Raw genomic sequence first — 20,395 nt, forward strand, 5'->3', positions numbered from 1 at the left:
TCTTAAGCATGCTCTTCGATTTGTGCACGCATGTAGTCATTCAAATGCAACTGCATTTCCATACAGAGTCTCAAAATCATAGATATCGTCATTCCGCAGTAAGAATACATGTTGCGATTTACAAACTGCAGGCAGGCTGGCCTTGTAGCTCAGTGGCAGAGCACTGGTCTTGTAAACCAGGGGTCATGAGTTCAAGCCTCATCAGGGCCTTTTTATATGTGTGTTTCTGTATGTTGTTTTCGAGTCATTCTTTCTAGGACTCACACCTTGTCTTAAGTTTGCTTATTGACAAGCTTCCCTTTCCTGCTTTCATCTTATCAAGAAGACTTCATGAAAACCATTGAACCATAAACTATTTCCTCACCCCTTCCGATCGCCTGACGAACGCCTGACAAACGCCATTCTCACCCCGCCGGGCAAGCCCTGCCGGGAAAAGCCAAATAAGCCATGCAAATTTAAAGTTCCTTTGAAAGGCAGAGCGAGGACTAGGACGTCTGTTCCGACTGAGTCTGCATCCACAGAAAGGATGAAATAAGGCTCTAGAAATTTCACCAAGGAGATATGAACTTCATCCCCCTTAAAATACTTTTTCTCCCAGATACCCCGGCTCTTAGTCAAATGAGGTTAATCTTCAAAACCCCACCCCCACTAACCATAAATATTCACCTCTCCTGCTGTCCATTCAATTGATACAAGGTATCTTGTACATGGAGAGAATGTGAGAAAAAGCAGAATTGCTTCATAGATTTGGTGACCTTGGATGGGTGGGCTGGATAAAGAAGTGAACTTGGTTTCCGGAAAGGGAGTATCATGATGGGAATGAGGAAAAGAGAACATGGACCACATTCACAGGTTAGAGAAATAAATGTAATAGGTTCAATGGTTTTGAAAAGCTAACTTTGAGCAGGAATTGTTTTTTAAAATTGCAAAGAATTGAAAAAGTCAATGTGGGATTGGAGGCACAATCTGAGCAGAAAGCACCATAAGCTGCTATGGTGCAACTCTTATGTTGACTAGAAACTTTAATATGATGATGCTCTTCTTTTGATATTTCTTTGAGTTAAATTGTATTGTATGTAGCTGACACAGCACTGTTTGCAGCTCCTCAGTTTATGGTTATCCCGTGACAACAATGTATTCATCATATTTAATATTCTACAAAAGAATTTTTAAATGCACTGATGTGGTGTTTGCATGCTATGCAAGATGGCACATCATGGAAACTTTATAAGGAGCATCGCATATGATATGTGATATTTGGCACCTGGAGGAGTCGGACACGCAGATCCTGAAAAGAAGTAAAGACTCTTTAGCAAAAGCCGTCTTTATTCTGAGTCTAATCTTTACTTTTAGTGAAATGATTTATGAAAACCAATCAGCTGCTCCAGGTGAGGCTCGAACTCACAACCTCGGCATGGCTCAGTGCAAGTATTGCTGTATAAGTACCGCGCGCTAACCGATTGCGCCACTGGAGCTCACTGTTTTCATTTCTCCCCATTTGAGCCATCTAGTGCAAACCAAGTAGATACTGCAATGCTCCATTATTCACTGAACAAGATCGACTCACATGCTAGCATGTTATCATGACTATTAAAAATACAGTCCAAATGGAATAGATTTGATAATTCTGCTATATCATGTGCTCTGTCTATTGAACACCCCATACATTTGCCGTTCTGACACAGTCTAGGATAAACTTATGCTTATTTTTAATTAGCACATAGTTAGAATTTCCCCAAAAATGAAATATAGGCCCCTAAGGCAGACGAGGTGGCCGAGTGGTTAAGGCGATGGACTGCTAATCCATTGTGCTCTGCACGCGTGGGTTCGAATCCCACCTTTGTCGGAAAGCCATCAGACACTCTTTTGAAGGTGAGCATGTCTCGAAGTACAATTACACTCTCTTTCAAGACACTGCCATAATCCACTAGAAGGGCCCAACTGACTAGTCCATTATGGCATTTTATGTCAAATAAAGGGAAGTATTTTGTGCTTAATTGAAATTAGATCTTTCATGAAGTGTCCAGAGGATTGCCTATTCCTCACTCCTGGCCTTCCAACCAGTTTGGATAGATAGACTGATAAGAAAGCATTTCTTACTCCTAAAGTTTCAGCCGTCTCAAGTGTATGAGTGTTTACATTTGTCTGCCCCACAGAGACAGATCACTTCTAATAAGTGAGTTCTCTATCTGTCACTGATTGCGGACATACTCTCTAGAGCTTTCAGTATGGTCATAAATGTGAATACTCTTATGTTCTCAAATCAAAATGGAGTTTTTCCTACTTTCAAGAAAAGTGTCTTAAGCATGCTCTTCGATTTGTGCACGCATGTAGTCATTCAAATGCAACTGCATTTCCATACAGAGTCTCAAAATCATAGATATCGTCATACCGCAGTAAGAATACATGTTGCGATTTACAAACTGCAGGCAGGCCGGCCTTGTAGCTCAGTGGCAGAGCACTGGTCTTGTAAACCAGGGGTCATGAGTTCAAGCCTCATCAGGGCCTTTTTATATGTGTGTTTCTGTATGTTGTTTTCGAGTCATTCTTTCTAGGACTCACACCTTGTCTTAAGTTTGCTTATTGACAAGCTTCCCTTTCCTGCTTTCATCTTATCAAGAAGACTTCATGAAAACCATTGAACCATAAACTATTGCCTCACCCCTTCCGATCGCCTGACGAACGCCTGACAAACGCCATTCTCACCCCGCCGGGCAAAGCCAAATAAGCCATGCATATTTAAAGTTCCTTTGAAAGGCAGAGCGAGGACTAGGACGTCTGTTCCGACTGAGTCTGCATCCACAGAAAGGATGAAATAAGGCTCTAGAAATTTCACCAAGGAGATATGAACTTCATCCCCCTTAAAATACTTTTTCTCCCAGATACCCCGGCTCTTAGTCAAATGAGGTTAATCTTCAAAACCCCACCCCCACTAACCATAAATATTCACCTCTCCTGCTGTCCATTCAATTGATACAAGGTATCTTGTACATGGAGAGAATGTGAGAAAAAGCAGAATTGCTTCATAGATTTGGTGACCTTGGATGGGTGGGCTGGATAAAGAAGTGAACTTGGTTTCCGGAAAGGGAGTATCATGATGGGAATGAGGAAAAGAGAACATGGACCACATTCACAGGTTAGAGAAATAAATGTAATAGGTTCAATGGTTTTGAAAAGCTAACTTTGAGCAGGAATTGTTTTTTAAAATTGCAAAGAATTAAAAAAGTCAATGTGGGATTGGAGGCACAATCTGAGCAGAAAGCACCATAAGCTGCTATGGTGCAACTCTTATGTTGACTAGACACTTTAATATGATGATGCTCTTCTTTTGATATTTCTTTGAGTTAAATTGCATTGTATGTAGCTGACACAGCACTGTTTGCAGCTCCTCAGTTTATGGTTATCCCGTGACAACAATGTATTCATCATATTTATTATTCTACAAAAGAATTTTTAAATGCACTGATGTGGTGTTTGCATGCTATGCAAGATGGCACATCATGGAAACTTTATAAGGAGCATCGCATATGATATGTGATATTTGGCACCTGGAGGAGTCGGACACGCAGATCCTGAAAAGAAGTAAAGACTCTTTAGCAAAAGCCGTCTTTATTCTGAGTCTAATCTTTACTTTTAGTGAAATGATTTATGAAAACCAATCTGCTGCTCCAGGTGAGGCTCGAACTCACAACCTCGGCATGGCTCAGTGCAAGTACTGCTGTATAAGTACTGCGCGCTAACCGATTGCGCCACTGGAGCTCACTGTTTTCATTTCTTCCCATTGTAGCCATCTAGTGCAAACCAAGTAGATACTGCACTGCTCCATTATTCACTGAACAAGATCGACTCACATGCTAGCATGTTATCATGACTATTAAACATACAGTCCAAATGGAATAGATTTGATAATTCTGCTATATCATGTGCTCTGTCTATTGAACACCCCATACATTTGCCGTTCTGACACAGTCTAGGATAAACTTATGCTTATTTTTAATTAGCACATAGTTAGAATTTCCCCAAAAATGAAATATAGGCCCCTAAGGCAGATGAGGTGGCCGAGTGGTTAAGGCGATGGACTGCTAATCCATTGTGCTCTGCACGCGTGGGTTCGAATCCCACCTTCGTGGGAAAGCCATCAGACACTCTTTTGAAGGTGAGCATGTCTCGAAGTACATTTACACTCTCTTTCAAGACACTGCCATAATCCACTAGAAGGGCCCAACTGACTAGTCCATTATGGCATTTTATGTCAAATAAAGGGAAGTATTTTGTGCTTAATTGAAATTAGATCTTTCATGAAGTGTCCAGAGGATTGCCTATTCCTCACTCCTGGCCTTCCAACCAGTTTGGATAGATAGACTGATAAGAAAGCATTTCTTACTCCTAAAGTTTCAGCCGTCTCAAGTGTATGAGTGTTTACATTTGTCTGCCCCACAGAGACAGATCACTTCTAATAAGTGAGTTCTCTATCTGTCACTGATTGCGGACATACTCTCTAGAGCTTTCAGTATGGTCATAAATGTGAATACTCTTATGTTCTCAAATCAAAATGGAGTTTTTCCTACTTTCAAGAAAAGTGTCTTAAGCATGCTCTTCGATTTGTGCACGCATGTAGTCATTCAAATGCAACTGCATTTCCATACAGAGTCTCAAAATCATAGATATTGTCATACCGCAGTAAGAATACATGTTGCGATTTACAAACTGCAGGCAGGCCGGCCTTGTAGCTCAGTGGCAGAGCACTGGTCTTGTAAACCAGGGGTCATGAGTTCAAGCCTCATCAGGGCCTTTTTATATGTGTGTTTCTGTATGTTGTTTTCGAGTCATTCTTTCTAGGACTCACACCTTGTCTTAAGTTTGCTTATTGACAAGCTTCCCTTTCCTGCTTTCATCTTATCAAGAAGACTTCATGAAAACCATTGAACCATAAACTATTGCCTCACCCCTTCCGATCGCCTGACGAACGCCTGACAAACGCCATTCTCACCCCGCCGGGCAAGCCCCAAACGCCATTCTCACCCCGCCGGGCAAGCCCTGCCGGGCAAAGCCAAATAAGCCATGCATATTTAAAGTTCCTTTGAAAGGCAGAGCGAGGACTAGGACGTCTGTTCCGACTGAGTCTGCATCCACAGAAAGGATGAAATAAGGCTCTAGAAATTTCACCAAGGAGATATGAACTTCATCCCCCTTAAAATACTTTTTCTCCCAGATACCCCGGCTCTTAGTCAAATGAGGTTAATCTTCAAAACCCCACCCCCACTAACCATAAATATTCACCTCTCCTGCTGTCCATTCAATTGATACAAGGTATCTTGTACATGGAGAGAATGTGAGAAAAAGCAGAATTGCTTCATAGATTTGGTGACCTTGGATGGGTGGGCTGGATAAAGAAGTGAACTTGGTTTCCGGAAAGGGAGTATCATGATGGGAATGAGGAAAAGAGAACATGGACCACATTCACAGGTTAGAGAAATAAATGTAATAGGTTCAATGGTTTTGAAAAGCTAACTTTGAGCAGGAATTGTTTTTTAAAACTGCAAAGAATTGAAAAAGTCAATGTGGGATTGGAGGCACAATCTGAGCAGAAAGCACCATAAGCTGCTATGGTGCAACTCTTATGTTGACTAGAAACTTTAATATGATGATGCTCTTCTTTTGATATTTCTTTGAGGTAAATTGTATTGTATGTAGCTGACACAGCACTGTTTGCAGCTCCTCAGTTTATGGTTATCCCGTGACAACAATGTATTCATCATATTTATTATTCTACAAAAGAATTTTTAAATGCACTGATGTGGTGTTTGCATGCTATGCAAGATGGCACATCATGGAAACTTTATAAGGAGCATCGCATATGATATGTGATATTTGGCACCTGGAGGAGTCGGACACGCAGATCCTGAAAAGAAGTAAAGACTCTTTAGCAAAAGCCGTCTTTATTCTGAGTCTAATCTTTACTTTTAGTGAAATGGTTTATGAAAACCAATCAGCTGCTCCAGGTGAGGCTCGAACTCACAACCTCGGCATGGCTCAGTGCAAGTACTGCTGTATAAGTACCGCGCGCTAACCGATTGCGCCACTGGAGCTCACTGTTTTCATTTCTCCCCATTTGAGCCATCTAGTGCAAACCAAGTAGATACTGCACTGCTCCATTATTCACTGAACAAGATCGACTCACATGCTAGCATGTTATCATGACTATTAAAAATACAGTCCAAATGGAATAGATTTGATAATTCTGCTATATCATGTGCTCTGTCTATTGAACACCCCATACATTTGCCGTTCTGACACAGTCTAGGATAAACTTATGCTTATTTTTAATTAGCACATAGTTAGAATTTCCCCAAAAATGAAATATAGGCCCCTAAGGCAGACGAGGTGGCCGAGTGGTTAAGACGATGGACTGCTAATCCATTGTGCTCTGCACGCGTGGGTTCGAATCCCACCTTCGTCGGAAAGCCATCAGACACTCTTTTTAAGGTGAGCATGTCTCGAAGTACAATTACACTCTCTTTCAAGACACTGCCATAATCCACTAGAAGGGCCCAACTGACTAGTCCATTATGGCATTTTATGTCAAATAAAGGGAAGTATTTTGTGCTTAATTGAAATTAGATCTTTCATGAAGTGTCCAGAGGTTTGCCTATTCCTCACTCCTGGCCTTCCAACCAGTTTGGATAGATAGACTGATAAGAAAGCATTTCTTACTCCTAAAGTTTCAGCCGTCTCAAGTGTATGAGTGTTTACATTTGTCTGCCCCACAGAGACAGATCACTTCTAATAAGTGAGTTCTCTATCTGTCACTGATTGCGGACATACTCTCTAGAGCTTTCAGTATGGTCATAAATGTGAATACTCTTATGTTCTCAAATCAAAATGGAGTTTTTCCTACTTTCAAGAAAAGTGTCTTAAGCATGCTCTTCGATTTGTGCACGCATGTAGTCATTCAAATGCAACTGCATTTCCATACAGAGTCTCAAAATCATAGATATCGTCATACCGCAGTAAGAATACATGTTGCGATTTACAAACTGCAGGCAGGCCGGCCTTGTAGCTCAGTGGCAGAGCACTGGTCTTGTAAACCAGGGGTCATGAGTTCAAGCCTCATCAGGGCCTTTTTATATGTGTGTTTCTGTATGTTGTTTTCGAGTCATTCTTTCTAGGACTCACACCTTGTCTTAAGTTTGCTTATTGACAAGCTTCCCTTTCCTGCTTTCATCTTATCAAGAAGACTTCATGAAAACCATTGAACCATAAACTATTGCCTCACCCCTTCCGATCGCCTGACGAACGCCTGACAAACGCCATTCTCACCCCGCCGGGCAAGCCCTGCCGGGCAAAGCCAAATAAGCCATGCATATTTAAAGTTCCTTTGAAAGGCAGAGCGAGGACTAGGACGTCTGTTCCGACTGAGTCTGCATCCACAGAAAGGATGAAATAAGGCTCTAGAAATTTCACCAAGGAGATATGAACTTCATCCCCCTTAAAATACTTTTTCTCCCAGATACCCCGGCTCTTAGTCAAATGAGGTTAATCTTCAAAACCCCACCCCCACTAACCATAAATATTCACCTCTCCTGCTGTCCATTCAATTGATACAAGGTATCTTGTACATGGAGAGAATGTGAGAAAAAGCAGAATTGCTTCATAGATTTGGTGACCTTGGATGGGTGGGCTGGATAAAGAAGTGAACTTGGTTTCCGGAAAGGGAGTATCATGATGGGAATGAGGAAAAGAGAACATGGACCACATTCACAGGTTAGAGAAATAAATGTAATAGGTTCAATGGTTTTGAAAAGCTAACTTTGAGCAGGAATTGTTTTTTAAAATTGCAAAGAATTGAAAAAGTCAATGTGGGATTGGAGGCACAATCTGAGCAGAAAGCACCATAAGCTGCTATGGTGCAACTCTTATGTTGACTAGAAACTTTAATATGATGATGCTCTTCTTTTGATATTTCTTTGAGTTAAATTGTATTGTATGTAGCTGACACAGCACTGTTTGCAGCTCCTCAGTTTATGGTTATCCCGTGACAACAATGTATTCATCATATTTATTATTCTACAAAAGAATTTTTAAATGCACTGATGTGGTGTTTGCATGCTATGCAAGATGGCACATCATGGAAACTTTATAAGGAGCATCGCATATGATATGTGATATTTGGCACCTGGAGGAGTCGGACACGCAGATCCTGAAAAGAAGTAAAGACTCTTTAGCAAAAGCCATCTTTATTCTGAGTCTAATCTTTACTTTTAGTGAAATGATTTATGAAAACCAATCAGCTGCTCCAGGTGAGGCTCGAACTCACAACCTCGGCATGGCTCAGTGCAAGTACTGCTGTATAAGTACCGCGCACTAACCGATTGCGCCACTGGAGCTCACTGTTTTCATTTCTCCCCATTTGAGCCATCTAGTGCAAACCAAGTAGATACTGCACTGCTCCATTATTCACTGAACAAGATCGACTCACATGCTAGCATGTTATCATGACTATTAAAAATACAGTCCAAATGGAATAGATTTGATAATTCTGCTATATCATGTGCTCTGTCTATTGAACACCCCATACATTTGCCGTTCTGACACAGTCTAGGATAAACTTATGCTTATTTTTAATTAGCACATAGTTAGAATTTCCCCAAAAATGAAATATAGGCCCCTAAGGCAGACGAGGTGGCCGAGTGGTTAAGGCGATGGACTGCTAATCCATTGTGCTCTGCACGCGTGGGTTCGAATCCCACCTTCGTCGGAAAGCCATCAGACACTCTTTTGAAGGTGAGCATGTCTCGAAGTACAATTACACTCTCTTTCAAGACACTGCCATAATCCACTAGAAGGGCCCAACTGACTAGTCCATTATGGCATTTTATGTCAAATAAAGGGAAGTATTTTGTGCTTAATTGAAATTAGATCTTTCATGAAGTGTCCAGAGGATTGCCTATTCCTCACTCCTGGCCTTCCAACCAGTTTGGATAGATAGACTGATAAGAAAGCATTTCTTACTCCTAAAGTTTCAGCCGTCTCAAGTGTATGAGTGTTTACATTTGTCTGCCCCACAGAGACAGATCACTTCTAATAAGTGAGTTCTCTATCTGTCACTGATTGCGGACATACTCTCTAGAGCTTTCAGTATGGTCATAAATGTGAATACTCTTATGTTCTCAAATCAAAATGGAGTTTTTCCTACTTTCAAGAAAAGTGTCTTAAGCATGCTCTTCGATTTGTGCACGCATGTAGTCATTCAAATGCAACTGCATTTCCATACAGAGTCTCAAAATCATAGATATTGTCATACCGCAGTAAGAATACATGTTGCGATTTACAAACTGCAGGCAGGCCGGCCTTGTAGCTCAGTGGCAGAGCACTGGTCTTGTAAACCAGGGGTCATGAGTTCAAGCCTCATCAGGGCCTTTTTATATGTGTGTTTCTGTATGTTGTTTTCGAGTCATTCTTTCTAGGACTCACACCTTGTCTTAAGTTTGCTTATTGACAAGCTTCCCTTTCCTGCTTTCATCTTATCAAGAAGACTTCATGAAAACCATTGAACCATAAACTATTGCCTCACCCCTTCCGATCGCCTGACGAACGCCTGACAAACGCCATTCTCACCCCGCCGGGCAAGCCCTGCCGGGCAAAGCCAAATAAGCCATGCATATTTAAAGTTCCTTTGAAAGGCAGAGCGAGGACTAGGACGTCTGTTCCGACTGAGTCTGCATCCACAGAAAGGATGAAATAAGGCTCTAGAAATTTCACCAAGGAGATATGAACTTCATCCCCCTTAAAATACTTTTTCTCCCAGATACCCCGGCTCTTAGTCAAATGAGGTTAATCTTCAAAACCCCACCCCCACTAACCATAAATATTCACCTCTCCTGCTGTCCATTCAATTGATACAAGGTATCTTGTACATGGAGAGAATGTGAGAAAAAGCAGAATTGCTTCATAGATTTGGTGACCTTGGATGGGTGGGCTGGATAAAGAAGTGAACTTGGTTTCCGGAAAGGGAGTATCATGATGGGAATGAGGAAAAGAGAACATGGACCACATTCACAGGTTAGAGAAATAAATGTAATAGGTTCAATGGTTTTGAAAAGCTAACTTTGAGCAGGAATTGTTTTTTAAAATTGCAAAGAATTGAAAAAGTCAATGTGGGATTGGAGGCACAATCTGAGCAGAAAGCACCATAAGCTGCTATGGTGCAACTCTTATGTTGACTAGAAACTTTAATATGATGATGCTCTTCTTTTGATATTTCTTTGAGTTAAATTGTATTGTATGTAGCTGACACAGCACTGTTTGCAGCTCCTCAGTTTATGGTTATCCCGTGACAACAATGTATTCATCATATTTATTATTCTACAAAAGAATTTTTAAATGCACTGATGTGGTGTTTGCATGCTATGCAAGATGGCACATCATGGAAACTTTATAAGGAGCATCGCATATGATATGTGATATTTGGCACCTGGAGGAGTCGGACACGCAGATCCTGAAAAGAAGTAAAGACTCTTTAGCAAAAGCCGTCTTTATTCTGAGTCTAATCTTTACTTTTAGTGAAATGGTTTATGAAAACCAATCAGCTGCTCCAGGTGAGGCTCGAACTCACAACCTCGGCATGGCTCAGTGAAAGTACTGCTGTATAAGTACCGCAAGCTAACCGATTGCGCCACTGGAGCTCACTGTTTTCATTTCTCCCCATTTGAGCCATCTAGTGCAAACCAAGTAGATACTGCACTGCTCCATTATTCACTGAACAAGATCGACTCACATGCTAGCATGTTATCATGACTATTAAAAATACAGTCCAAATGGAATAGATTTGATAATTCTGCTATATCATGTGCTCTGTCTATTGAACACCCCATACATTTGCCGTTCTGACACAGTCTAGGATAAACTTATGCTTATTTTTAATTAGCACATAGTTAGAATTTCCCCAAAAATGAAATATAGGCGCCTAAGGCAGACGAGGTGGCCGAGTGGTTAAGGCGATGGACTGCTAATCCATTGTGCTCTGCACGCGTGGGTTCGAATCCCACCTTCGTCGGAAAGCCATCAGACACTCTTTTTAAGGTGAGCATGTCTCGAAGTACAGTTACACTCTCTTTCAAGACACTGCCATAATCCACTAGAAGGGCCCAACTGACTAGTCCATTATGGCATTTTATATCAAATAAAGGGAAGTATTTTGTGCTTAATTGAAATTAGATCTTTCATGAAGTGTCCAGAGGTTTGCCTATTCCTCACTCCTGGCCTTCCAACCAGTTTGGATAGATAGACTGATAAGAAAGCATTTCTTACTCCTAAAGTTTCAGCAGTCTCAAGTGTATGAGTGTTTACATTTGTCTGCCCCACAGAGACAGATCACTTCTAATAAGTGAGTTCTCTATCTGTCACTGATTGCGGACATACTCTCTAGAGCTTTCAGTATGGTCATAAATGTGAATACTCTTATGTTCTCAAATCAAAATGGAGTTTTTCCTACTTTCAAGACAAGTGTCTTAAGCATGCTCTTCGATTTGTGCACGCATGTAGTCATTCAAATGCAACTGCATTTCCATACAGAGTCTCAAAATCATAGATATCGTCATTCCGCAGTAAGAATACATGTTGCGATTTACAAACTGCAGGCAGGCTGGCCTTGTAGCTCAGTGGCAGAGCACTGGTCTTGTAAACCAGGGGTCATGAGTTCAAGCCTCATCAGGGCCTTTTTATATGTGTGTTTCTGTATGTTGTTTTCGAGTCATTCTTTCTAGGACTCACACCTTGTCTTAAGTTTGCTTATTGACAAGCTTCCCTTTCCTGCTTTCATCTTATCAAGAAGACTTCATGAAAACCATTGAACCATAAACTATTTCCTCACCCCTTCCGATCGCCTGACGAACGCCTGACAAACGCCATTCTCACCCCGCCGTGCAAGCCCTGCCGGGCAAAGCCAAATAAGCCATGCAAATTTAAAGTTCCTTTGAAAGGCAGAGCGAGGACTAGGACGTCTGTTCCGACTGAGTCTGCATCCACAGAAAGGATGAAATAAGGCTCTAGAAATTTCACCAAGGAGATATGAACTTCATCCCCCTTAAAATACTTTTTCTCCCAGATACCCCGGCTCTTAGTCAAATGAGGTTAATCTTCAAAACCCCACCCCCACTAACCATAAATATTCACCTCTCCTGCTGTCCATTCAATTGATACAAGGTATCTTGTACATGGAGAGAATGTGAGAAAAAGCAGAATTGCTTCATAGATTTGGTGACCTTGGATGGGTGGGCTGGATAAAGAAGTGAACTTGGTTTCCGGAAAGGGAGTATCATGATGGGAATGAGGAAAAGAGAACATGGACCACATTCACAGGTTAGAGAAATAAATGTAATAGGTTCAATGGTTTTGAAAAGCTAACTTTGAGCAGGAATTGTTTTTTAAAATTGCAAAGAATTGAAAAAGTCAATGTGGGATTGGAGGCACAATCTGAGCAGAAAGCACCATAAGCTGCTATGGTGCAACTCTTATGTTGACTAGAAACTTTAATATGATGATGCTCTTCTTTTGATATTTCTTTGAGTTAAATTGTATTGTATGTAGCTGACACAGCACTGTTTGCAGCTCCTCAGTTTATGGTTATCCCGTGACAACAATGTATTCATCATATTTATTATTCTACAAAAGAATTTTTAAATGCACTGATGTGGTGTTTGCATGCTATGCAAGATGGCACATCATGGAAACTTTATAAGGAGCATCGCATATGATATGTGATATTTGGCACCTGGAGGAGTCGGACACGCAGATCCTGAAAAGAAGTAAAGACTCTTTAGCAAAAGCCGTCTTTATTCTGAGTCTAATCTTTACTTTTAGTGAAATGATTTATGAAAACCAATCAGCTGCTCCAGGTGAGGCTCGAACTCACAACCTCGGCATGGCTCAGTGCAAGTATTGCTGTATAAGTACCGCGCGCTAACCGATTGCGCCACTGGAGCTCACTGTTTTCATTTCTCCCCATTTGAGCCATCTAGTGCAAACCAAGTAGATACTGCAATGCTCCATTATTCACTGAACAAGATCGACTCACATGCTAGCATGTTATCATGACTATTAAAAATACAGTCCAAATGGAATAGATTTGATAATTCTGCTATATCATGTGCTCTGTCTATTGAACACCCCATACATTTGCCGTTCTGACACAGTCTAGGATAAACTTATGCTTATTTTTAATTAGCACATAGTTAGAATTTCCCCAAAAATGAAATATAGGCCCCTAAGGCAGACGAGGTGGCCGAGTGGTTAAGGCGATGGACTGCTAATCCATTGTGCTCTGCACGCGTGGGTTCGAATCCCACCTTTGTCGGAAAGCCATCAGACACTCTTTTGAAGGTGAGCATGTCTCGAAGTACAATTACACTCTCTTTCAAGACACTGCCATAATCCACTAGAAGGGCCCAACTGACTAGTCCATTATGGCATTTTATATCAAATAAAGGGAAGTATTTTGTGCTTAATTGAAATTAGATCTTTCATGAAGTGTCCAGAGGTTTGCCTATTCCTCACTCCTGGCCTTCCAACCAGTTTGGATAGATAGACTGATAAGAAAGCATTTCTTACTCCTAAAGTTTCAGCCGTCTCAAGTGTATGAGTGTTTACATTTGTCTGCCCCACAGAGACAGATCACTTCTAATAAGTGAGTTCTCTATCTGTCACTGATTGCGGACATACTCTCTAGAGCTTTCAGTATGGTCATAAATGTGAATACTCTTATGTTCTCAAATCAAAATGGAGTTTTTCCTACTTTCAAGAAAAGTGTCTTAAGCATGCTCTTCGATTTGTGCACGCATGTAGTCATTCAAATGCAACTGCATTTCCATACAGAGTCTCAAAATCATAGATATTGTCATACCGCAGTAAGAATACATGTTGCGATTTACAAACTGCAGGCAGGCCGGCCTTGTAGCTCAGTGGCAGAGCACTGGTCTTGTAAACCAGGGGTCATGAGTTCAAGCCTCATCAGGGCCTTTTTATATGTGTGTTTCTGTATGTTGTTTTCGAGTCATTCTTTCTAGGACTCACACCTTGTCTTAAGTTTGCTTATTGACAAGCTTCCCTTTCCTGCTTTCATCTTATCAAGAAGACTTCATGAAAACCATTGAACCATAAACTATTGCCTCACCCCTTCCGATCGCCTGACGAACGCCTGACAAACGCCATTCTCACCCCGCCGGGCAAGCCCTGCCGGGCAAAGCCAAATAAGCCATGCATATTTAAAGTTCCTTTGAAAGGCAGAGCGAGGACTAGGACGTCTGTTCCGACTGAGTCTGCATCCACAGAAAGGATGAAATAAGGCTCTAGAAATTTCACCAAGGAGATATGAACTTCATCCCCCTTAAAATACTTTTTCTCCCAGATACCCCGGCTCTTAGTCAAATGAGGTTAATCTTCAAAACCCCACCCCCACTAACCATAAATATTCACCTCTCCTGCTGTCCATTCAATTGATACAAGGTATCTTGTACATGGAGAGAATGTGAGAAAAAGCAGAATTGCTTCATAGATTTGGTGACCTTGGATGGGTGGGCTGGATAAAGAAGTGAACTTGGTTTCCGGAAAGGGAGTATCATGATGGGAATGAGGAAAAGAGAACATGGACCACATTCACAGGTTAGAGAAATAAATGTAATAGGTTCAATGGTTTTGAAAAGCTAACTTTGAGCAGGAATTGTTTTTTAAAATTGCAAAGAATTGAAAAAGTCAATGTGGGATTGGAGGCACAATCTGAGCAGAAAGCACCATAAGCTGCTATGGTGCAACTCTTATGTTGACTAGAAACTTTAATATGATGATGCTCTTCTTTTGATATTTCTTTGAGTTAAATTGTATTGTATGTAGCTGACACAGCACTGTTTGCAGCTCCTCAGTTTATGGTTATCCCGTGACAACAATGTATTCATCATATTTATTATTCTACAAAAGAATTTTTAAATGCACTGATGTGGTGTTTGCATGCTATGCAAGATGGCACATCATGGAAACTTTATAAGGAGCATCGCATATGATATGTGATATTTGGCACCTGGAGGAGTCGGACACGCAGATCCTGAAAAGAAGTAAAGACTCTTTAGCAAAAGCCGTCTTTATTCTGAGTCTAATCTTTACTTTTAGTGAAATGGTTTATGAAAACCAATCAGCTGCTCCAGGTGAGGCTCGAACTCACAACCTCGGCATGGCTCAGTGAAAGTACTGCTGTATAAGTACCGCAAGCTAACCGATTGCGCCACTGGAGCTCACTGTTTTCATTTCTCCCCATTTGAGCCATCTAGTGCAAACCAAGTAGATACTGCACTGCTCCATTATTCACTGAACAAGATCGACTCACATGCTAGCATGTTATCATGACTATTAAAAATACAGTCCAAATGGAATAGATTTGATAATTCTGCTATATCATGTGCTCTGTCTATTGAACACCCCATACATTTGCCGTTCTGACACAGTCTAGGATAAACTTATGCTTATTTTTAATTAGCACATAGTTAGAATTTCCCCAAAAATGAAATATAGGCGCCTAAGGCAGACGAGGTGGCCGAGTGGTTAAGGCGATGGACTGCTAATCCATTGTGCTCTGCACGCGTGGGTTCGAATCCCACCTTCGTCGGAAAGCCATCAGACACTCTTTTTAAGGTGAGCATGTCTCGAAGTACAGTTACACTCTCTTTCAAGACACTGCCATAATCCACTAGAAGGGCCCAACTGACTAGTCCATTATGGCATTTTATATCAAATAAAGGGAAGTATTTTGTGCTTAATTGAAATTAGATCTTTCATGAAGTGTCCAGAGGTTTGCCTATTCCTCACTCCTGGCCTTCCAACCAGTTTGGATAGATAGACTGATAAGAAAGCATTTCTTACTCCTAAAGTTTCAGCAGTCTCAAGTGTATGAGTGTTTACATTTGTCTGCCCCACAGAGACAGATCACTTCTAATAAGTGAGTTCTCTATCTGTCACTGATTGCGGACATACTCTCTAGAGCTTTCAGTATGGTCATAAATGTGAATACTCTTATGTTCTCAAATCAAAATGGAGTTTTTCCTACTTTCAAGACAAGTGTCTTAAGCATGCTCTTCGATTTGTGCACGCATGTAGTCATTCAAATGCAACTGCATTTCCATACAGAGTCTCAAAATCATAGATATCGTCATTCCGCAGTAAGAATACATGTTGCGATTTACAAACTGCAGGCAGGCTGGCCTTGTAGCTCAGTGGCAGAGCACTGGTCTTGTAAACCAGGGGTCATGAGTTCAAGCCTCATCAGGGCCTTTTTATATGTGTGTTTCTGTATGTTGTTTTCGAGTCATTCTTTCTAGGACTCACACCTTGTCTTAAGTTTGCTTATTGACAAGCTTCCCTTTCCTGCTTTCATCTTATCAAGAAGACTTCATGAAAACCATTGAACCATAAACTATTTCCTCACCCCTTCCGATCGCCTGACGAACGCCTGACAAACGCCATTCTCACCCCGCCGTGCAAGCCCTGCCGGGCAAAGCCAAATAAGCCATGCAAATTTAAAGTTCCTTTGAAAGGCAGAGCGAGGACTAGGACGTCTGTTCCGACTGAGTCTGCATCCACAGAAAGGATGAAATAAGGCTCTAGAAATTTCACCAAGGAGATATGAACTTCATCCCCCTTAAAATACTTTTTCTCCCAGATACCCCGGCTCTTAGTCAAATGAGGTTAATCTTCAAAACCCCACCCCCACTAACCATAAATATTCACCTCTCCTGCTGTCCATTCAATTGATACAAGGTATCTTGTACATGGAGAGAATGTGAGAAAAAGCAGAATTGCTTCATAGATTTGGTGACCTTGGATGGGTGGGCTGGATAAAGAAGTGAACTTGGTTTCCGGAAAGGGAGTATCATGATGGGAATGAGGAAAAGAGAACATGGACCACATTCACAGGTTAGAGAAATAAATGTAATAGGTTCAATGGTTTTGAAAAGCTAACTTTGAGCAGGAATTGTTTTTTAAAATTGCAAAGAATTGAAAAAGTCAATGTGGGATTGGAGGCACAATCTGAGCAGAAAGCACCATAAGCTGCTATGGTGCAACTCTTATGTTGACTAGAAACTTTAATATGATGATGCTCTTCTTTTGATATTTCTTTGAGTTAAATTGTATTGTATGTAGCTGACACAGCACTGTTTGCAGCTCCTCAGTTTATGGTTATCCCGTGACAACAATGTATTCATCATATTTATTATTCTACAAAAGAATTTTTAAATGCACTGATGTGGTGTTTGCATGCTATGCAAGATGGCACATCATGGAAACTTTATAAGGAGCATCGCATATGATATGTGATATTTGGCACCTGGAGGAGTCGGACACGCAGATCCTGAAAAGAAGTAAAGACTCTTTAGCAAAAGCCGTCTTTATTCTGAGTCTAATCTTTACTTTTAGTGAAATGATTTATGAAAACCAATCAGCTGCTCCAGGTGAGGCTCGAACTCACAACCTCGGCATGGCTCAGTGCAAGTATTGCTGTATAAGTACCGCGCGCTAACCGATTGCGCCACTGGAGCTCACTGTTTTCATTTCTCCCCATTTGAGCCATCTAGTGCAAACCAAGTAGATACTGCAATGCTCCATTATTCACTGAACAAGATCGACTCACATGCTAGCATGTTATCATGACTATTAAAAATACAGTCCAAATGGAATAGATTTGATAATTCTGCTATATCATGTGCTCTGTCTATTGAACACCCCATACATTTGCCGTTCTGACACAGTCTAGGATAAACTTATGCTTATTTTTAATTAGCACATAGTTAGAATTTCCCCAAAAATGAAATATAGGCCCCTAAGGCAGACGAGGTGGCCGAGTGGTTAAGGCGATGGACTGCTAATCCATTGTGCTCTGCACGCGTGGGTTCGAATCCCACCTTTGTCGGAAAGCCATCAGACACTCTTTTGAAGGTGAGCATGTCTCGAAGTACAATTACACTCTCTTTCAAGACACTGCCATAATCCACTAGAAGGGCCCAACTGACTAGTCCATTATGGCATTTTATATCAAATAAAGGGAAGTATTTTGTGCTTAATTGAAATTAGATCTTTCATGAAGTGTCCAGAGGTTTGCCTATTCCTCACTCCTGGCCTTCCAACCAGTTTGGATAGATAGACTGATAAGAAAGCATTTCTTACTCCTAAAGTTTCAGCCGTCTCAAGTGTATGAGTGTTTACATTTGTCTGCCCCACAGAGACAGATCACTTCTAATAAGTGAGTTCTCTATCTGTCACTGATTGCGGACATACTCTCTAGAGCTTTCAGTATGGTCATAAATGTGAATACTCTTATGTTCTCAAATCAAAATGGAGTTTTTCCTACTTTCAAGACAAGTGTCTTAAGCATGCTCTTCGATTTGTGCACGCATGTAGTCATTCAAATGCAACTGCATTTCCATACAGAGTCTCAAAATCATAGATATCGTCATTCCGCAGTAAGAATACATGTTGCGATTTACAAACTGCAGGCAGGCTGGCCTTGTAGCTCAGTGGCAGAGCACTGGTCTTGTAAACCAGGGGTCATGAGTTCAAGCCTCATCAGGGCCTTTTTATATGTGTGTTTCTGTATGTTGTTTTCGAGTCATTCTTTCTAGGACTCACACCTTGTCTTAAGTTTGCTTATTGACAAGCTTCCCTTTCCTGCTTTCATCTTATCAAGAAGACTTCATGAAAACCATTGAACCATAAACTATTTCCTCACCCCTTCCGATCGCCTGACGAACGCCTGACAAACGCCATTCTCACCCCGCCGGGCAAGCCCTGCCGGGCAAAGCCAAATAAGCCATGCAAATTTAAAGTTCCTTTGAAAGGCAGAGCGAGGACTAGGACGTCTGTTCCGACTGAGTCTGCATCCACAGAAAGGATGAAATAAGGCTCTAGAAATTTCACCAAGGAGATATGAACTTCATCCCCCTTAAAATACTTTTTCTCCCAGATACCCCGGCTCTTAGTCAAATGAGGTTAATCTTCAAAACCCCACCCCCACTAACCATAAATATTCACCTCTCCTGCTGTCCATTCAATTGATACAAGGTATCTTGTACATGGAGAGAATGTGAGAAAAAGCAGAATTGCTTCATAGATTTGGTGACCTTGGATGGGTGGGCTGGATAAAGAAGTGAACTTGGTTTCCGGAAAGGGAGTATCATGATGGGAATGAGGAAAAGAGAACATGGACCACATTCACAGGTTAGAGAAATAAATGTAATAGGTTCAATGGTTTTGAAAAGCTAACTTTGAGCAGGAATTGTTTTTTAAAATTGCAAAGAATTGAAAAAGTCAATGTGGGATTGGAGGCACAATCTGAGCAGAAAGCACCATAAGCTGCTATGGTGCAACTCTTATGTTGACTAGAAACTTTAATATGATGATGCTCTTCTTTTGATATTTCTTTGAGTTAAATTGTATTGTATGTAGCTGACACAGCACTGTTTGCAGCTCCTCAGTTTATGGTTATCCCGTGACAACAATGTATTCATCATATTTATTATTCTACAAAAGAATTTTTAAATGCACTGATGTGGTGTTTGCATGCTATGCAAGATGGCACATCATGGAAACTTTATAAGGAGCATCGCATATGATATGTGATATTTGGCACCTGGAGGAGTCGGACACGCAGATCCTGAAAAGAAGTAAAGACTCTTTAGCAAAAGCCGTCTTTATTCTGAGTCTAATCTTTACTTTTAGTGAAATGATTTATGAAAACCAATCAGCTGCTCCAGGTGAGGCTCGAACTCACAACCTCGGCATGGCTCAGTGCAAGTATTGCTGTATAAGTACCGCGCGCTAACCGATTGCGCCACTGGAGCTCACTGTTTTCATTTCTCCCCATTTGAGCCATCTAGTGCAAACCAAGTAGATACTGCAATGCTCCATTATTCACTGAACAAGATCGACTCACATGCTAGCATGTTATCATGACTATTAAAAATACAGTCCAAATGGAATAGATTTGATAATTCTGCTATATCATGTGCTCTGTCTATTGAACACCCCATACATTTGCCGTTCTGACACAGTCTAGGATAAACTTATGCTTATTTTTAATTAGCACATAGTTAGAATTTCCCCAAAAATGAAATATAGGCCCCTAAGGCAGACGAGGTGGCCGAGTGGTTAAGGCGATGGACTGCTAATCCATTGTGCTCTGCACGCGTGGGTTCGAATCCCACCTTTGTCGGAAAGCCATCAGACACTCTTTTGAAGGTGAGCATGTCTCGAAGTACAATTACACTCTCTTTCAAGACACTGCCATAATCCACTAGAAGGGCCCAACTGACTAGTCCATTATGGCATTTTATGTCAAATAAAGGGAAGTATTTTGTGC

At 41.1% G+C, this 20,395-nt stretch overlaps 27 non-coding genes across 27 annotated transcripts; 18 read left to right on the forward strand and 9 right to left on the reverse strand.

Annotated features, from left to right (window-relative positions):
- The first annotated feature begins 138 nt into the window (after positions 1–138).
- Positions 139–210, forward strand: TRNAT-UGU (transfer RNA threonine (anticodon UGU)). The gene has a single exon. It is a non-coding gene; the product is annotated as a tRNA-Thr (tRNA).
- A 1,170-nt stretch (positions 211–1,380) lies between these two features.
- TRNAI-UAU (transfer RNA isoleucine (anticodon UAU)) lies at positions 1,381–1,475 on the reverse strand. The gene is made up of 2 exons: positions 1,438–1,475; positions 1,381–1,416 (listed from the first exon to the last, which is right to left on the reverse strand). It is a non-coding gene; the product is annotated as a tRNA-Ile (tRNA).
- A 289-nt stretch (positions 1,476–1,764) lies between these two features.
- Positions 1,765–1,846, forward strand: TRNAS-GCU (transfer RNA serine (anticodon GCU)). Its single transcript has one exon. It is a non-coding gene; the product is annotated as a tRNA-Ser (tRNA).
- A 590-nt stretch (positions 1,847–2,436) lies between these two features.
- TRNAT-UGU (transfer RNA threonine (anticodon UGU)) lies at positions 2,437–2,508 on the forward strand. The gene has a single exon. It is a non-coding gene; the product is annotated as a tRNA-Thr (tRNA).
- A 1,156-nt stretch (positions 2,509–3,664) lies between these two features.
- TRNAI-UAU (transfer RNA isoleucine (anticodon UAU)) lies at positions 3,665–3,759 on the reverse strand. Its single transcript has 2 exons — positions 3,722–3,759; positions 3,665–3,700 (listed from the first exon to the last, which is right to left on the reverse strand). It is a non-coding gene; the product is annotated as a tRNA-Ile (tRNA).
- A 289-nt stretch (positions 3,760–4,048) lies between these two features.
- TRNAS-GCU (transfer RNA serine (anticodon GCU)) lies at positions 4,049–4,130 on the forward strand. The gene has a single exon. It is a non-coding gene; the product is annotated as a tRNA-Ser (tRNA).
- A 590-nt stretch (positions 4,131–4,720) lies between these two features.
- Positions 4,721–4,792, forward strand: TRNAT-UGU (transfer RNA threonine (anticodon UGU)). The gene has a single exon. It is a non-coding gene; the product is annotated as a tRNA-Thr (tRNA).
- Positions 4,793–5,994: 1,202 nt separating this feature from the next.
- On the reverse strand, positions 5,995–6,089 carry TRNAI-UAU (transfer RNA isoleucine (anticodon UAU)). The gene is made up of 2 exons: positions 6,052–6,089; positions 5,995–6,030 (listed from the first exon to the last, which is right to left on the reverse strand). It is a non-coding gene; the product is annotated as a tRNA-Ile (tRNA).
- A 289-nt stretch (positions 6,090–6,378) lies between these two features.
- Positions 6,379–6,460, forward strand: TRNAS-GCU (transfer RNA serine (anticodon GCU)). The gene has a single exon. It is a non-coding gene; the product is annotated as a tRNA-Ser (tRNA).
- Positions 6,461–7,050: 590 nt separating this feature from the next.
- TRNAT-UGU (transfer RNA threonine (anticodon UGU)) lies at positions 7,051–7,122 on the forward strand. Its single transcript has one exon. It is a non-coding gene; the product is annotated as a tRNA-Thr (tRNA).
- Positions 7,123–8,292: 1,170 nt separating this feature from the next.
- On the reverse strand, positions 8,293–8,387 carry TRNAI-UAU (transfer RNA isoleucine (anticodon UAU)). The gene is made up of 2 exons: positions 8,350–8,387; positions 8,293–8,328 (listed from the first exon to the last, which is right to left on the reverse strand). It is a non-coding gene; the product is annotated as a tRNA-Ile (tRNA).
- A 289-nt stretch (positions 8,388–8,676) lies between these two features.
- TRNAS-GCU (transfer RNA serine (anticodon GCU)) lies at positions 8,677–8,758 on the forward strand. Its single transcript has one exon. It is a non-coding gene; the product is annotated as a tRNA-Ser (tRNA).
- Positions 8,759–9,348: 590 nt separating this feature from the next.
- On the forward strand, positions 9,349–9,420 carry TRNAT-UGU (transfer RNA threonine (anticodon UGU)). The gene has a single exon. It is a non-coding gene; the product is annotated as a tRNA-Thr (tRNA).
- A 1,170-nt stretch (positions 9,421–10,590) lies between these two features.
- On the reverse strand, positions 10,591–10,685 carry TRNAI-UAU (transfer RNA isoleucine (anticodon UAU)). The gene is made up of 2 exons: positions 10,648–10,685; positions 10,591–10,626 (listed from the first exon to the last, which is right to left on the reverse strand). It is a non-coding gene; the product is annotated as a tRNA-Ile (tRNA).
- A 289-nt stretch (positions 10,686–10,974) lies between these two features.
- On the forward strand, positions 10,975–11,056 carry TRNAS-GCU (transfer RNA serine (anticodon GCU)). The gene has a single exon. It is a non-coding gene; the product is annotated as a tRNA-Ser (tRNA).
- Positions 11,057–11,646: 590 nt separating this feature from the next.
- Positions 11,647–11,718, forward strand: TRNAT-UGU (transfer RNA threonine (anticodon UGU)). Its single transcript has one exon. It is a non-coding gene; the product is annotated as a tRNA-Thr (tRNA).
- A 1,170-nt stretch (positions 11,719–12,888) lies between these two features.
- Positions 12,889–12,983, reverse strand: TRNAI-UAU (transfer RNA isoleucine (anticodon UAU)). The gene is made up of 2 exons: positions 12,946–12,983; positions 12,889–12,924 (listed from the first exon to the last, which is right to left on the reverse strand). It is a non-coding gene; the product is annotated as a tRNA-Ile (tRNA).
- A 289-nt stretch (positions 12,984–13,272) lies between these two features.
- Positions 13,273–13,354, forward strand: TRNAS-GCU (transfer RNA serine (anticodon GCU)). The gene has a single exon. It is a non-coding gene; the product is annotated as a tRNA-Ser (tRNA).
- A 590-nt stretch (positions 13,355–13,944) lies between these two features.
- Positions 13,945–14,016, forward strand: TRNAT-UGU (transfer RNA threonine (anticodon UGU)). Its single transcript has one exon. It is a non-coding gene; the product is annotated as a tRNA-Thr (tRNA).
- Positions 14,017–15,186: 1,170 nt separating this feature from the next.
- TRNAI-UAU (transfer RNA isoleucine (anticodon UAU)) lies at positions 15,187–15,281 on the reverse strand. Its single transcript has 2 exons — positions 15,244–15,281; positions 15,187–15,222 (listed from the first exon to the last, which is right to left on the reverse strand). It is a non-coding gene; the product is annotated as a tRNA-Ile (tRNA).
- Positions 15,282–15,570: 289 nt separating this feature from the next.
- On the forward strand, positions 15,571–15,652 carry TRNAS-GCU (transfer RNA serine (anticodon GCU)). The gene has a single exon. It is a non-coding gene; the product is annotated as a tRNA-Ser (tRNA).
- Positions 15,653–16,242: 590 nt separating this feature from the next.
- TRNAT-UGU (transfer RNA threonine (anticodon UGU)) lies at positions 16,243–16,314 on the forward strand. The gene has a single exon. It is a non-coding gene; the product is annotated as a tRNA-Thr (tRNA).
- Positions 16,315–17,484: 1,170 nt separating this feature from the next.
- Positions 17,485–17,579, reverse strand: TRNAI-UAU (transfer RNA isoleucine (anticodon UAU)). The gene is made up of 2 exons: positions 17,542–17,579; positions 17,485–17,520 (listed from the first exon to the last, which is right to left on the reverse strand). It is a non-coding gene; the product is annotated as a tRNA-Ile (tRNA).
- A 289-nt stretch (positions 17,580–17,868) lies between these two features.
- TRNAS-GCU (transfer RNA serine (anticodon GCU)) lies at positions 17,869–17,950 on the forward strand. The gene has a single exon. It is a non-coding gene; the product is annotated as a tRNA-Ser (tRNA).
- A 590-nt stretch (positions 17,951–18,540) lies between these two features.
- TRNAT-UGU (transfer RNA threonine (anticodon UGU)) lies at positions 18,541–18,612 on the forward strand. The gene has a single exon. It is a non-coding gene; the product is annotated as a tRNA-Thr (tRNA).
- Positions 18,613–19,782: 1,170 nt separating this feature from the next.
- On the reverse strand, positions 19,783–19,877 carry TRNAI-UAU (transfer RNA isoleucine (anticodon UAU)). The gene is made up of 2 exons: positions 19,840–19,877; positions 19,783–19,818 (listed from the first exon to the last, which is right to left on the reverse strand). It is a non-coding gene; the product is annotated as a tRNA-Ile (tRNA).
- A 289-nt stretch (positions 19,878–20,166) lies between these two features.
- Positions 20,167–20,248, forward strand: TRNAS-GCU (transfer RNA serine (anticodon GCU)). The gene has a single exon. It is a non-coding gene; the product is annotated as a tRNA-Ser (tRNA).
- The last annotated feature ends 147 nt before the right edge of the window (positions 20,249–20,395 follow it).

This window comes from Lissotriton vulgaris, chromosome 5, assembly GCF_964263255.1.
Source record: "Lissotriton vulgaris chromosome 5, aLisVul1.2, whole genome shotgun sequence".
NCBI classification, from domain to species: Eukaryota; Metazoa; Chordata; class Amphibia; order Caudata; family Salamandridae; genus Lissotriton; species Lissotriton vulgaris.